Source organism: Aulostomus chinensis, chromosome 16, assembly GCF_037954235.1.
Source record: "Aulostomus chinensis isolate RoL2024-O1b breed Wild chromosome 16, RoL_Achi_v1.0, whole genome shotgun sequence".
In the NCBI taxonomy this organism is placed as follows: Eukaryota; Metazoa; Chordata; class Actinopteri; order Syngnathiformes; family Aulostomidae; genus Aulostomus; species Aulostomus chinensis.
The window spans coordinates 16,461,649-16,466,699 of record NC_141335.1 but is presented as its reverse complement, the minus strand read 5'-3'; the positions used below and the strand labels follow the sequence as shown (position 1 = coordinate 16,466,699).

Genomic DNA, 5,051 nt, shown 5'->3' with positions numbered 1-5,051 from the left:
CTGCTACTACACAGGTGTGTTTGTACTTGACCCAACTGCTTGAATATCAGTATGGTGTGCCTATGATCTATGAAGACAACCAAGGTACAATCGCATTGGCAAAGAATCCTGTTAGCAGACAGAGATGTAAGCATATTGATAAATACCATTTTGTGAGATCAACTGTAAACAATGGTGAAGTGTCTTTGGTGTATTGCCCAACAGATTAGATGGTGGCTGACCTGATGACTAAATGAAAAAAATTGCAGCACACATCTTACATGTGTGGTGCCAAGCCAAACCGTAAAAACGGGAACACTGGAAAAAAGATGAAGGCCCGCAACTCACTTACAATGCTCCAAAATTTTTTATTTGGGATGACAGAAGCAAAAAAAAAAGACAACGTTTCGACCCAGACGGTCTTTTTCAACTAAAATACACAAAAGGAAGTGACATCCTTATATAGTCAGGTAAGTGACAGGTAATCAGCCCCACCTGGTGAGGAGTAGTACCAGGGCAAATAACACTTTATCAATCAGGGCATAAATAACACACATTTTATATTTGTCACATAGGAAACAACTACATTGTATGTCACCTGTTCTAGAAAATTTTAAATAGAAAAATTGTATGAAAAATAGTATAGAAAAAGAGTAAAAAATACATATATAAACACACACAACAATGAATATCCTCCAGTGAATGACAGCATACAAGGTTCTCTGTCCACAGACACCATCAGCTGTACATTACTAAACGGACAGCGAAATGGTGTCAACAGACACACAGCCTATGAACTCCTGTGTAACAAGTAAATACAAAAAAACAAGTAAATACTTAAAATATGTCAAGTCAAAGGAATGGTCTTATTTCAAACTCTTCATTAAGTCCCATTGGTGCCATCGTTTTAAGATGATGGATCCACCAAAGTTCTCGTTTTAGTAGGAGATTATCCAAATCTCCTCCTCGTCTGGAAGAATGTACTTTTTCTATTCCTATATATCTTAGAGATGAGACATTGTGACAAGCCTTTTTAAAGTGTAATGCTACTGGGTTTCTCTCATCCTTATTACGTATATTACTCCTGTGTTCTGCGATTCGTGTCTTTAAAGCATGTGTTGTCTTTCCAACGTAAGCTTTACCAAAGGGACATCTTAGCATGTAGATAACGTGAGTTGTAGTACATGTTACTTTACCTCTTATTTTCACTTTTTGACCTGTTGATGGATGATAGAAGTTACATTTTTCAGTAAAGTGGCATTGAGCACATGAACCACATCATCTGTTACCATCTGGTAGGTCATCTACAAAAGTTTGATGTTTTTTTTAGGAGGCAGGTCTGATTTAACTATGTCTCTTATATTAGGTGCTCTGCGATATACTAGACGAGGGTAGATCTGAAAAGACTCATCCAAGGTTGGGTATGAGCTAAGAAGGTGCCAATGTTTTTAAATTATTTTCTTAAAGACATTACCTAAAGGGGAGTATTGTGTAACACATTGTCAAGGTTGTTTCTCAATGGTTTTCACTTTAAGTTGTAAACATTCATCTTGTGTTTTATAGCACATTTTTCTTTCTGCTCTGTCAATAATCTTGGCCTTGTAACCCCTTGCTCTGAACATATTTTTCAAGATATTTGATTGTTCCTTAAAACACTCATTTGTACTGCAGATTCTATGGACTCTGTAGAACTGACTAATAGGCTATTTTTTAAAAGAGGTGGGATGAAATGAATCACTTTGTAATAATGAATTTCTGTAGCATGGTTTTCTGTAGACATTAGTTTGGAATACTCCATTTACTTTATTGATTTGAATATCAAGAAAATTGATTTGATGCTTGTCATATTCTATGCTAAATTTAAGGTGTTCATTTTTAGCATTCATGAAATCAAAAAAAATTTAAAAGTGTCATTTCATCCTGTCCACAAAATACAGATGTCATCTATGTATCTTTTATACATTTTAATGTGTGGTAGATACACATACAGTCGCGTTGAATATATAGTTGTGTTCAAAAAGTCCCATATAGATGTTGGCTGTGGACGGACTGGCTTTGCTGCCCATACTCACACCCTTAATCTGTAGGTAGTTGTCATCCTGGAACATGAAGTGGTTGTGTGTGAGTAGAGTCTCCTTTAGTTCAGTCAGTACGTGAGTATCTGGTATAGACTCAGGTGGTCGTTGATTTAGGTACAATGTCAGAGCTTCGAGGGCGCCTGTGTGAGGAACTGACAGGTATTCGACGTCCAGGCAGGCCATATAGGTCACTGTAGATGGGTCTTGTATCGACTTAAGTGTCTTCAATAGGTCTGTGGAGTCCATGGGGAAGCTGCCCCCACACCATCGGCTCAGCTAGCCACCAGACACCCAAGGAAGCCAGCGTCCATAGCCACCTGACCCGGGGCCAGGGCCACGAAGCCCAGCTCCCCCCATTGAAAGTACGTGATGGATTTAATTATCGGGGACCAGATTCGTTCGAACTCTGACGATCGACTTTCCTCCAAGCAGACATTCTCTCCATGGAAATGTGGTCTAATAAAAGGTTTCTATATTGAGTAATGCTGAGTGTGGCAAGGCGAGCAGTGGGGAACAGTTGCTGACAACGCCACCTGGGGGCTTTCACATATAAACAAAATTTCAAAATGACCAGGCTTCCATTTGAACAAAAGGCACAGTTCGAGAGATACCACAGCACAGGACCGTGATTTCCAATTATAAAAATACTTTTATTAGAAAAATATTTTAAAATGAGCAACAGACCAAATGAATACCAATGGATATAATTATAAAGGAGTGCAAGAGGAATTACCGAAAGGAAAAGGGGACAGGGCTGGGGCTTACCACGACCGCAGTAACGAAAAGGGGAGGGATCCAAAAAAACTACACTGCACCCGTGACACCAAAAAAATGTGAAAAAGGAACCACCACCAGGGGGACCGCTGCCGCTCTGGGCCCTCAACACCTGTCAAAGAAAAGAAAACAACACCATTAAAAACATGAAATCAAGGCAACCCTCACACACTAACTAAATATCGCTACCCCACATAACCCAACAGAAACTATTTTAAATCCAAATGATCAAATGGGGAGCAAAAGGCAATAATAATAATAATAATAATAATAAATGAGAGGGTCGGGATGCCCTCTCTTGGCCCACATTAAGGCTCTTGTAAAGGCCGTAGTGCAGGGCTTTAACCGCCATTACTGGGAGCAGAGTCCGTTATGAGCCGAATCAGCAAGAATCAAGAATGAAGAAGAGGAGAGAAGAAGAAGAAGAACCAAAACAGCAGCGAGGCTCACAGCGGCAATTGACGGCCGCGCACTGCAAAATAAACAAGTTAACCTAATTAAAATGTGGATATAGGGCATTACAAAATAATAAAAGCTAAGAATAAACATTTCCTACCGGAGATCAGAATCGAGGCATCAGACAAGGCAGGAGGAGGAAGCCCGCAGCCCAGACTACACAAACGATGGCCGGGAGAGGATAATCAAACCACCACAGATCATCGGCAGCTTGATATGAAAGGCAGACAACTACGCGTCTTACCCACAGAAAGCGCACCACGCACACACCGGCCCAAGGGAGACAGCCCAGCTTACGGTAACACCACACCGCTGGACGGAGCAAAACCGGAGTAAACACGGGGCCCATGACACTGAATAATTGAGCAGCGCAAGCATGCATACCTTTGTTTTGTAACCTGATCTGCTGACCAGCGAGACGCCACCATGCACGGCTGTCAGTTCTGTAAAGGTGGGAGAGGAAGCGGAAAGGTCCGACCAGGTCTATTTATAGGTGACCACTCACTAATTGTCTGCCACACTGCCCCTCATGGTGGGGAGTGTAGCGCTATCCTGCCACAATAGGTTATTCTTGGATTTCCAATTAATCAGCATGGCCTTTTTTGCAATGCTTAGAGCAGTGAGGAGCATGCAGGATTTGTTTACTTCCATATTAACATTAGTGAGGTCACCTAGCAGACAAAGTGAGGGGGAGGTGGGGACGGGGTACCCCAACCACAGTGATAGGTCTTCGCAAACCCCCCTGCCAAAAATTGTTAACAGGTGTACAAAGCCAAATAGCATGCAGATAGCAGTCTGGTGAGCCAGTCGCACAATTTTGACAAATGTTTGTTTGTGTGAGGCCCATTTGGAACATCCTTTGTCCTGTGTAGTGTTTTCTGTGGAGAACCTTGTAATTTATTAATTAGGGCCTGAGCCAGAAGGTACTTCTGGCGAAGACCCTATTATGTTTGCTCGGCAGAGCAACACATTAGCAGCACTAAAAACACACACTAAACAGTGTCCCAGGCCCCCCCAACACCCATGAGGCAACTGGGCCAGACGGCCCAGAGCCAGTTTTCACATACACACCCATTCAAAACCTGGTATTATACTGTTCTTGCTCTCAATGAGTGCGTGCTATATGCGCATAATGCGCATAACGCGCATAATCTAATTTGACCCCCTGAACATGCATGAAATTCGCTGAAATTCGGCACAATCGTTCGGTATGTCTCAACATTCACTAATCAAAAACAAAAACGCCACTAAAGTCTATAGCGCCACCTAGGGAGCCACACAAAAAAAAGATAATTTTTTTTAATTTCGCGCGCTATAACTCCTCACACAAAACTCCCACAAACATGGGACCAACACCGTTGGACTCGTCTCATCAAGACGAACAATTCTTACACTCTGACCCCTCACCTATCTCCAACAGAATGTCCACAAATTGGACAAAACTGTCAAAATCAGGACTTTTTTTACTCCCCGAACAAAATCTATCTCCTCCTAAACCCTAAATGCCAGGGCTTCCAAACTTTCACACATTACTCTCCCAACTGTGCTGATTAAAAGTTCAGTAAGAATTAAAGCTGCAAGCAGCGTTGTTAGGGCCTGAGCCCCCGCGCGGCCTACGGCCGCGTCCTTGACACCAGCCCGAATCCAACGGTGTAATCGGCAAATCCCTAGGCCTTGTAGTTTAGGAGATACGAGCCTCAGTTCGCTGCACAGTGTGACTGCAGAGCTGAGAGCAGAGCTGCCAGCTGGCCCATTAAGAACCCC

At 42.4% G+C, this 5,051-nt stretch overlaps 1 long non-coding RNA gene across 3 annotated transcripts; it reads right to left on the bottom strand.

Moving 5' to 3' along the window:
- Positions 1–388: 388 nt before the first annotated feature.
- LOC147247683 (uncharacterized) lies at positions 389–3,733 on the bottom strand. Of its 3 annotated transcripts, XR_015109440.1 has the most exons (5): positions 3,672–3,733; positions 3,532–3,599; positions 3,388–3,443; positions 3,282–3,303; positions 389–2,943 (listed from the first exon to the last, which is right to left on the bottom strand). It is a non-coding gene; the product is annotated as an uncharacterized LOC147247683 (long non-coding RNA). The 3 variants fall into 3 exon arrangements; XR_015109439.1 differs by having other exon boundaries at positions 389–2,597; positions 2,823–3,443; XR_015109438.1 differs by having other exon boundaries at positions 389–3,443.
- Between the last annotated feature and the right edge of the window lie 1,318 nt (positions 3,734–5,051).